This window comes from Vulpes vulpes, chromosome 13 (genome assembly GCF_048418805.1).
Source record: "Vulpes vulpes isolate BD-2025 chromosome 13, VulVul3, whole genome shotgun sequence".
NCBI classification, from domain to species: Eukaryota; Metazoa; Chordata; class Mammalia; order Carnivora; family Canidae; genus Vulpes; species Vulpes vulpes.
In genome coordinates this window covers 123907656-123919241 of record NC_132792.1, presented here as the reverse complement: position 1 = coordinate 123919241, position 11586 = coordinate 123907656, and positions in this window count along the sequence as shown.

The following is an 11586-nucleotide window of genomic DNA, read 5'->3' as shown; positions in this document are numbered from 1 at the left end:
AGGGTCTGGGGCTTGCACAGAATGCAGGCATTCTCCTCCTCTGCAGACGGCTCAGGCTCGGACACACAACCCCTTGTTACAGCTGTGTCATCTCCACTGCGACTAGGTACATGCAGGGCAGGAAGCAGAACAAGGTCAGAAACTGGAAGGAAGTCTCCTCAGGGTACCCCTCCCCACCGGGACAGTCTCTTCCCACCCCGACCCCTGCAGACTCTCCCCGAGCAGCCATCGAGCACTTTCTGAGCTGCGGGAACCCATCCACTGGGCAGCTGAGGGGAAGGGCAGCGGCCACCCCGGCAAATGCCCAGATGCACACGCTTGGCTCCTGGCGCGGCCCTGCCCTGACTCCACGTCTCACCCTCCGCAGAGCTGGCCTGGACACCCACACCAACTAGGCTCCCCACTCTGCCTCTTCCTAAATCGCCCATGAAACCTTCCTGCGCTCCCTTTGGGCCACTCTAGGCAGCAACCATAGGTTCTTAAGAAGCCATAAGCCATAAGGGTTTTCTAAAAATGATGCCTTTGATAGAAGAGTAAGTGGAGGCGCTGCCTGACTCTGAGCATCCCCCTGAGAGACAGGAGGCCACAAAGCTGCATCTAAAACTGATGCTAGCCCCCTCACCCTTACCCTGGAGAAAAAACCATCCAAACGTATGCTCTTACTGCATGGTCTCTCAAACCACTCAAAATTGTGATTAGTGTTCTGTTTATTCTTTTTCCCTTTCGATCCTGCTTTTTCATCTCAGGGAGAACATTAATTCTCTGTCCACCATGGCACCCTCCTTCAGATGGACATAAAAACAGAGCAAGGTGACACCACTGACTAGCAAAGCACTTTGTCCTGGCACCTGCACGGAGGAAGTGTCTCCATGTCTGATGTTTCCACTTGCTCCTCCAGGTGAAGGCTTAGTTTCCAGAAAACTTATAAACATTTGGAGCCCTTGGAGTGTAAACAGTTTGGCCTGTCAGCAGCTGGTGTGCTCCCAGCACCTGGGGGCAGGGGGGCTCTTCTTCTACATCTTCAGCCTCTAGAACAGAGTCTGGGGTATAGTGGCTACTCAATATTAATTGTATGGATCGATAGATGGATGGATGACCTTTGGGAGAAGAGGGACCAGACAACACTTGGGCTTGAGTCTGCTAAAATTTCAAACACCTTTAACCAAAGGACTGGAGGTCCGTGTTTGCAAATAAATGCACAGTTGGGATTAAGTTCCCAGGTCACAGTGTAGTAGGAGCAGCAGGTCCACACTGGGTCACACTCATGCCCTTGGTTCAATATACACATAACCCTGACCTCCCAACTGCTGAGCAGCCTTGGCTTCCAGCCTCCTGAAGCCTGTCTCTCCAAGAGATGAAACAGAGGAGTGCTCGAGCCCTTGGCCCCCTACTGAATGTTGATAAAGCAATCACTGAACAGACCTTTATCGAGCGTGGGCTTTGCCCCTGCTTTGCCCCTGCTGCTGCTGAATAAAACAGCTTCATGAACTTCAGGCTTCACAAGCTCGTTTAGGTTGGCAAGACTGGCTGGCAAACCAAACCCCATTACAAACAGGCAAACATATGCCCCCTTGAAGGATGAAGTCCTCTCCCACCAACCCCTGACACATGCCCTCTTTTCTTGATTTTGGGCCCTTAGCCGGGCCTCAGCTCCAGAAGGGTCTTAAGCCCCGGGGTTAGGAGAGTGAGGGAGGGGGAGCGAGGGAGGGAGTCCAAGCACAGGTCACTCTGAAGGTCATTTCATTTCTGCTGGGAAATTGACTCCCCAGGGTCCATCTGCTGGAGAGGAGGAGAGGCCCCAGGCCCCAGGCCCCAGAGCCACTCAGCCAGTCCCCTGCAGGCCCCTGCTTGGGGGAGCCGCCTCCCTGCATTTGCCAAGAGCTCAAGAAGGAGCTTAGAGGCCAAGGGATGTAGAGAACGAGGTATGAGCTGTCCCCCAGAGCCACCTGGCCTCTGCAGCAGGGGAGGCGACCCGGAGGCCAACAGAAGAAGCTGCCTTGATGCTCAGCATCCTGTGTGCTGGGGAACAGTCTGCCATTTGGTTTTCATTTCAAAATCATTAGGTTGCCCTCCATCTTGGGCCCAGACATGTACACACACCTTGCGTGCGCTCAGAAGAAACACTCAAAGGCCTTCCATGAGCCCACGGAGATCCACTCACTACCAAGGTCCTAGAGAGGAAGGCCTGTTGTTCAACCGGACTTTTGAAAAGCCAGAAATGGAAAATAAAAATAGCCTTTAATCTCACTCCATTATTTTATAAACACACACGGTCACATATACTTTCACCAATTCTTGATCACCGGGACGTACCCTTTGGGAATCTGCTTGTTTTCCCTGAATAATTGTCCCCTGCACATTTACTCCTGATCAGCTCATGTGCTCCTACTACTGGCTTTTAACAGCTGCAGAATATTCCATCAGGTAGACTGGCCATCATGTAGGTGTAATTCCCTGCTGCTAGACCTTCCAGCTGCTTCCATTTTTTTGGCTATAATAAATGACACTCTAGTAAACATGTTGAACAGGACACACCCAGGACTAGGACACATAAGGCATTTTATACACTGGGCACGGCCATATTTTGATCCGTCCGCCCTAAGCAAGGCTCAGAAGCCTTCCCTGATGGTCCCGAGACGGTCACCTTGTCCCCCCTAAGCATTTCACTGATTCAGCTCATTCCACAAATACATACTGAGGTCCCAAAGGTGGACGGGCCCCTGCTGTCGGACGCTCCAAGTTCTCAGGATACGGTCCTCTGGCTCTCCTGGAGGACACCTGTGTCTGTCCCCAAACATCAGGCTTGCAGAGGTGATGGGGAGGCTAACCCCGGGTCGTCCTAGGGTCTGTGGCTGGGCCCGCACGTGGAACTGACAGAGCTGAATGAACAGGGTAAGGGCATACACACTCGAGGAGTTTTATGTGACAAAGGAGATTTCATAGAGGAAGACCCCAAACAGTGGCAACACCGAAGTACTCTCATAGTAGGTTGAAGGGAGAGAGGCCCTGTGGAAACACAACTCAGATACACCGGGAGGGGAGAGGAAGGGGGGTCATCTTTACGAAGAAGTCTGTGTGCTGACTCCTCTCAGCCTCTCCCCCAGCCCCTCTGCACGCACCCCCACCCCCACCAGACCCTGATGAGAATGCTGCTTTTCTCCTGATTTCTGGAAGGAGATCTTTCACCTGGGAGTTTTATCTCCTGTTTTGGGGAAGAAAGGGGGAGATCAGAAGGCCTTCTTGCACCTGCTGGTCTTCAAGTGCCTTTAAGTCAAGACAATCCTTACGCTGAGGCGGGGGTGCAGATCCTGCAGCTCTCCCGAGGGCAGCCCCCTGCAGCCCGAGGGTCCGGCACAGCACGGGCACAACAGCGGTAAGACACAGAGGGTCTCGGAACCCCTCGGAAAGGGAGTCCCGGATCCATTACACACAGGGCGCCCGCGGAAAGGGTCTCAGAGGATCCCCACGCGTGTCTCAAGCCTTGGCCTGGGTGCTGTTATGAGGACCGCATGTCACACTTGCTTTCGGGGAGCTGCCAAGCATCCCTGGGCCCAGATTCCTCATCCGTGGGGGACAGAGAAGCCGCATCTGTATGTCCAGGCCCGCGGGCTTGTTCCAAGCACGGGCGCAGTGTGCGTGTGCAAGAGGACATCAGAATGCGTGGAGCGCTCCCCTGAGACGAGGTAGTAGAGAAACGGCCGCGCATCCTCCCACGGCCCACGCCTGCTGCCTCATCCAGCACTCGTCCCTTCATTCGCAAATGTCAGTGGCCCCCGTCTGTTAGCAGCAGACGGGGCTGTAGGTCGTGCCACTCCCTACACCTCACTCCCAGGGGAATGATTACTGACAAGACATCCCAGGGGGACTCTGTCCCAGTACATGCTTGTGCATCGAGGAGCCCACAGCGGTCCCGCCGACGCTGTCCTCAGGCACTGTGGGGACACTCTCGCAGGAAAGGCTCAACAGGCCCGCCCTGGTGGCAGGGGTGGCCAGTCCTTCCTTAAGGGGAGGAGGCACCTAACTGAACACAGCAGTGGCCCTGGGCCGTAGAGTTAATATTCCTGAGGGCAATCACGTCTTTGATGCCTCTATTTTACCAAGAAATCTCATTTCCAAATGTCTCAGATGTAGGTAATGAGCTTTCATGTGCTTAGGGAAGGGACTTCCGGAGGGAGATTCCTGGTCAGAGGCCTCGACATGCTAATGAAGCACTCTGCAGCAGTTCCAGAAGCCACCACCTGCATATCCCGCAGTGAACACAAGCGCGCACACGCATGCACGTACGTGCACCTGAGGGCAAGTAGCCCAGATGCTCTTACGTGCCTCACTCCGCAGCTGCCGCGGGGAGGGGCCCAGGACCTACTCAGCACGCAGCCTGTGTGTCACACCCTTTCCTCGGTGGCAGGGAGAGCCTGTGCAGGCCACTAACCCCTCCCAGCCCATGGCCAGCATTTTCAACCTGCAAAGCAACTGAGAATAGTCTCTGCCTGATAGTGTTCTTTTGAGCAGCAAGACCTAGGGATGGACACCCCATGGGCTGCACACACGGCCCGGCAGACAGGGCAGCTGCCACCTCAGGAGCTGCGGGGACAGGGACGGGGCACACAGTCGCATACCTGGCAGCGCACCTAAGCCGCCTCCTGGCCCCCTCAGCTTGTGGAGGGGGTGCACTGGGCTGCCCTCTCCTGGTTGCTGAGGCCCCAGGGCTGGAGGACGCGACACATGGCTCCAGGCGGTCCCTGTGTCACACCAGACACGGGCCAGGGACAACCCAGCAAGGTGTTGGTCAAGCCCCTGGGACCACCCCAACACCTGCACCGGCTCCTCGCAGGCGGTCAGCCTTCACGCAGGGTCACAGCTCACCCGGGGTCGGCGCACCTGCAGAAAGTGCAGGCCCGGGAGCAGCAGTCTGTGGGGCGTGGGTGGCCCGGGGCCGGCTGTTCAGAAGGCGGCTCTGGGCCCTGGATTTCCCAGCAATGGGAGTGCGTACCCGGGCCCAGATGGCACGTTAGCCCTGCCTCCAGGGGGCGCCCTCGGGGGTGCAGAGGAGCCAGCCGGGGCGGGGGTGCAAGAAGACCCTGAACCCGAGTGGAGCCTACACCGGAGCTCCTGCCCCACAGCCTGTCCTCTGGGCACTCCAGAACCCCAAGTGACTGCCTACACCCACTTCCTTATGTCTGGGGAGCCAGGGATGGAGGCTTCCTCCCTAACTCCCTCTCCCATACCAGCACCAGCACCAGGACCAGCACTCTCAGTGCAGAGGCCTAGCAGTGGACTGACCGCCAAGCGCGCTGTGTAGAGGGTGGCAGCCCCCGCGCCGGCCCTGTGGTCCCCCGGCTTTCCCCTAGCTCCTGGGGTGACCCTGCCCCTCCACAAATGATGGTGACCTTCCAGCTCAGGGTTCCTGAGGGGAAGAAGCTCCCCACCACCACCACCAGGCATGTCTTACATCAATGGGACACAGACTAGACAAGGGACTTCTCCAATAGACACTCTCTTCAGCCTCCGGAGCCATCTCAGGCTGCAGGTCACGGTGACAGTCTCTTGATGCCCCCCAAACACAGACACACACAGACACACACACAGACACACACACACACACACAGCTCATTATTAACGCATGGACGGTGCCCTCCGTGCTCCCGCGTGACCCAATTGATGTGCAGGGAGTCTACACCCTCCTTCCATATGTGTGCACCTCCTACTGGTTCTGCTTCTCTGGGGAACCCCTACTGACACAGCCGACCTCCCACTGTGACTGTGGGGCTCCTCTTCCTCTAATAAGAGCTCCCTTGGGGAGAACTCAATAAGACAAAAAGAAAAACCCTCATTAGGACCGTCCCCAAGAGCAGCGACTGCATGAACCCTAATTACTGTACCTGAATTATTCTTTCCTGGTTGCAAAGGAAGGAATCTCTAAGGTCCTTATTAAAACCTACGCAACATCTAAAGAATGGTAAATTGAGAATTCTTGTGTCTGTTTTGCATTGACAGGAGCATAAATAGGTCCTGAGGGCATCTGAACCCCAACCAGGTCAGCCCTGCACGACTTCATCCAACACATGGCCTGGAAGGGAAGAGGCAGTGAGTGCTAACTCATGTTTATAGAGCACGTTATACTGTGCTAAGTGCTTTCATATTTATTATTGCCTTTCATCTTCAGCACCACCCCCACTGAGGTAAGGATTAGCTCATACCTTTGGACAAGGACGAGTCAGAAAGTGAGAGGGAAGGTGGGAAAGGCATTTGAAAAAAACAGGAAGATCTTGGATGTCAAACTCAAGCATTCACCGCACAAATATTTACTGCTTACCGCAATGTGTCAGATAGGCCAGGAGTTGGGGAAACAGCAGTGAACGAGGCAGACATGGCCTATATAGTCTAGCAAACGTTTCTTCATTGCTTGCCCTGGCAAAGCACCATTGGCAAAGTCCGAGGACATGTCAAGCCCAGTGCAATGGAAGGCTCTCCAACTTTGAAAGGCACTCTCTAGTGCCATCTCTAGCCTACTGCTCCCATTGCAGCGCTCACACCCTTTCCACCTGACTGCCTCTTTATCGTCTCTCTCCCTCACTGACCTGAGAACTCCCCCAGGGCCAGAACATTCTCCAGTCTACACAGCGCCTGGCCCTCTCAGGGCATATTTGTCCAGCCGAAGATGATGTCAGAAGCTGAGAGTACAAAGAGAAAGAAACCCAGGCCCCATCCTCCAGAGATTTAGAGCCTAGTGGGGAGAAAGATAAATAAGCAATGATTTTGATGTGATATGTTTTCAGGGGGAATGATGGGTACTCGAGCAGCACAGAGAAGGAAACGCTAGGGAAAGCCAGGAAGGATGAGCAGAAAGAAGCAGGTCAACCAGTTATTGTCAAACAGTTCAGGGGAAAAAATGAGTTTTTCGGGCCTATACTTGCAGCTTTTCTGGAATTTTTTTAGTTGTTTTTTGCTTTTTTGTGGGATAAAATGCTTAATGTGTTTGTTTGCTTCGACTGTATTATCCGGGTGGCTGGAACAACAGAAATTCATTTTCTCTCAGTTCTGGAGGCGCTGAGAGTCTCATCTCGTTTGGTTTCCTTGGAGGTCTCTTTCCTTGGCTCGCAGATAGCCAATTTGTGTGTCCAAATTTCCTCTTCTTCTAAGGACATCGGTCAGATTGAATTGGGGCCCACCCTCATAAGCTCATAGAGTGTAGTCACCTCTGTAAAAGCCCTATGCCCAAATACAGTTACATCCTGATGTACTAGGGTTTGGACTTCAACATATTAACAGAATTCAGTCCATAATAGTCGATTTCTTCACTTTCCCATATCCTCTGTTTTTCAAGTTAAATCTGCTCTATCTGATGGGGATTGCCACTAGAGAAGGTCCATCTTGTCTTCAGCACCCAGGGGATGGGTACCTGGTAGTGGAGAAGGTCCCATTTATCACATTATTACTGTTATGCATGCCCAGTGTGTCTTCACTGCTAGATGGTACATCCTGAGAGGACACAACAGCGTCTGGCTCACCAGACCTAGCACAACACTTTGCATAGGATAGATATTCAATATATTTTCAGTGGGTGAATGGGTTCATGAGTCACATAACAAGAACTCTAAAGTCTTTAAAGCAAACTAGAACAGCAAAGAACTGGATAATAATCTTTTATGTTAGTTAGAAAGGCATACTCTACAAATAGGACATACAGACCCTTATTTTTTTTTTTTTTTTTTTTGGACATACAAACCCTTAAAGCAAAGTCCCAGATCAGTTTCATATGTACTTGAGATGTGTTGAATCAGTGTTCCCTGAAACCTCATTAGAACTCAGGACTAGTCCAATATTTAGTGGATGAAAAAGCCACCTAAATCCCAGGGTAATGTTGCTTAATATGGCACAATTTTCTTATCTAACTCTTATTTTTGCTTCACATTCATAATTGTAAATGCATGTGCAGCTGCATGAACATCAGCATCAACATCTATCTATGATAGATTCTTTTTTTGAGAGAGAGAGAGAGAGAGAGAAAAAAAAGGGAGAGTGCCATGAGCAACTAGGTGGGAAAGGGGAAAGGAGAGAGAAAATCTTAAGCAGGCTCCACGCTCAGCATGGAGCCCAATGTGGGGCTCCATCTCACGACCCTAACATCACAACCCGAGCCAAAATCAAGATTCGTGTGCTTAACTGAGTGAGCCACCTGGGCACCCCTCTATTTTATATTCTTTTTTTTAATTTAATTTTTCTTTTAATTTAGATTCTTACAAGGTTGGAAACCTATCTGCCTTACTAGCATCTCAGACAACTTAGCACATTGCTATGCACAGGTGTGTTCAAATCCTGAAATCACTCAGAAATTATCCCATTCTAATAAAATGTACTTGTTATTTTTATAGGTTTTGCTTACTAATTATGCAGTCAGACTTCCTCACACTCTGTTATGCTAGAGGTGCTGGTTTCTCACTTCTACAAAGCAAAATGCCCACAGGAGAAATACAACAATCAGTGTTTGATCCTTTTTTTAAAAAAGAAAGAAGGAAAGAAAAAGTAATTCTAATTCACTCATAGCAGGTCATGCTTCTTAACTTAGCTACAGGGAAATCCCAGTTCATGCAAAAATAATGCCGTCTTCATTACTCCACAATCCAAGGGTGTCTATGGTGATTTGGCCACCCCTTTTCTGAAAGGAGACCAGCATATGTATCTTAATAATGCATCCTTCTTGATCTTACTGCAATGTTGCTTCAGTAACTGCATTTGATTGCGATATAACCTGGCTTGGGCCCCCTACTGTGCTCTTATAGACCATTATTAATGCAGACCCCTGCAGGGGCTGTAATTTGGGATTCAATTGGCCATAAAATTGTCCTAAGTGTCACCTTAGTAATCGGAGATCATGTGACCCATGAAACACACTGAACTGCAAGATGGCACCTCTTAGAAATTAATGTCACATTGTCCCCAGCAGTAAAAAGGCACTAGCCATTACCTCTGAAGTAAATTTTGCTGTGCTTCAGAGATCTCGAGAGGTTAAGAGGAGGGTTGCCACACCCACACTCCCTGAGCTGGGCCTACAGGAAGTAAAGAGCCTTCCTCAGTACATAGTCTGAGGCTCAGCACACAGACTGGTCAACCCAGGACCCCCTCTGGTTGCTTTTGATGGTACTTACCTGCTTCTTCTTTTTTTAAAGATTTATGTATTTATTTGAGAGAGAGAGAGAGAGAACAAGAGGGGGAGAGAGAGAAGTAGACTCCCCTGAGTGTGGAACCTGATGTGGGGCTGGATCTCATGACCCCGAGATTATGACCTGAGCTGAAAGTAAGAGTCAGATGCTTAACTGACTGAGCCACCCAAACACCCTGGTACTCATCTTCTTTTTAACCAAAAATCCTTATGTGGTCTAGCAAAGCATTATTAATCTGATTCCAGATATAAAAGGCAATTTAGATGTTAAGTCTGGCCAAACAAAAGGTAGTTTGGCTAATCACTAGGGAAATGCAAATCAAAACCACAATGAGATAGCACTTCTCATCCATTAGCATAGATATTATTAAAAACCACAACAAAACAAAGCAGAAAATAGCAAGTATTGGCAAGGAGGTGGCAGTTGCTGTGGAAAACAGTATGGAAGTTCCTCAAAAAGTTAAATATGATCCAGCAATTCCACTTCTGGGTATTATACACAAGAGAATTGAAAGCAGGAACTTGACCAGATATTTGAACACCAATGTTCATAGCAACATTATTTGCAATAGCCAAAAGATGGAAACAACCCAAATTTCCATCCACGGACAAATAGATAAACAAAATGTACTACATGCGGTATACACACAGTCTGGAATATTATTCAGTCTTCAAAAGGAATGAAATTCTGACACCCGCTACAAGATGGAGGAAACTCAAGGACACATTTTACTGAGTGAAATAAGCCACACACAAAAGGACAAATACTGATTTCACTTGTATGAGGTACATGGAGTAATCAAGTACATAGAGATGAAGTAGAGTGGTGGTTTCTGGGGGTTGAGGGGGGACAGGAATGGAGGGCTGCTGTTTAATAAGTTGCAATTTTATTTTTATATTTAAAAAAAGATTTTATGTATTTATTCATGAAAGATACAGAGAGGCAGAGACATAGGCAGAGAGAAAAAGGCTCCCCATGAGGAGCCTGATGCCAGATCTGATGCCAGGACCCTGGGATCACAACCTGAGCCAAAGGTAGATGCTCAACCACTGAGTCACCCAGGTGCCCCGAGTTGCAGTTCTATAAATAAAATGAAAAAGAGTTATGGAGATTGGCTGCACAACAATGGTAAATGTACTCAATGCCACGGAACTGTACATTTAAAAATTGTTAAAATGGTTAATTGTATGTTATGTTTTGTCATAATTTCTTATTTGGACATGACCCAGGATGTGTGAAATCTGGGAATGCACTGGAAAAATCTAGGCAGCCAGGTGGCTGGCTACCTTGTAACTGCTATAGCCTGGGGAGATGCAGATAGAGCCATAGACACAGAGAAAATGGAAATGTCTGCCTCTGTCCACGTGGAGCAGGTGGTGGCAACTTGCTCGGCTTCAGCCTAATGGGTCTGCCTGGAGGGGAGGCCAACATTAGCACCTCTGTCTAGCACATGGGCTCTTTTGGAAATTTCAGCCAAATCCTTGATTCTGCAGCCTTATTTTACAGCATGTGTTTTTGTTGTTCCTTCTTTTCATGGTGACTCTCTAGATTCTGAGTCGAGGCTGGCAGAGTGAGATGGCCTGAATAGGGGCCCTTCTGTACATTGCCTTCACTCTCACATATGTGCTCCCACACCTCTCACCCCCAGTTACAAGGCACAGGCAGCAACATTCCTTCATATGTTCTATAGTAGAGATCAGAGCCAATATTACCCTGACAGTAATAGAACTTACGGGCCACTGCACACAAGGCACTCTTTGATGATTCTACTATACGAAAAAAAATTCCTCTGATTTATCTGGTCACCTGGAGAGGCCAGACACAGTATAATTATGATGTTTTTAATAAATGCAAGAGTATTTTTAATGAAGCAAGATCTTCCAGACAGGAGATTAAGTCAATATTCTTTATCACATTATGGAAGGCATGCTATACTTTGGCACTGACTCTTTCCACTATGCCAGTTTCAAACAAGGCTGTGAGAATCAAAAAGATTGAGCAGAACCTGTGACAGCTTCAATGGGATGAGGGAGCAAAACCTGCAGTCTAGGGCTCAGCAAGAGCCTAATAATCCCCTCTACTTAGGTTTAAGACCACAAAGGATGATACTCAGAAGATAGATGAACTGGAATAGGCTGAAACTCAATTTCAAATCATCTCAATTCTTGAAATTAGATTATGGTGATCTCAGATTGCTAGTTTGTCTGGCCAAGATGACATTTTCCTATGTACTGAATTACTTCTATGATTTCTTCTATAACATCAGTATATGCAATAGTATATTAAATCTTTAAAAATCAGGCCTACAAAGATAAAAACAACATGAAGGAAAACCAAAAGAAACAACATATACTTCATACAGTTACAGTGGCCCAGATAACAGCAGGACAGACTTTCAAATAGATATGCTTATTATATTCAGTAA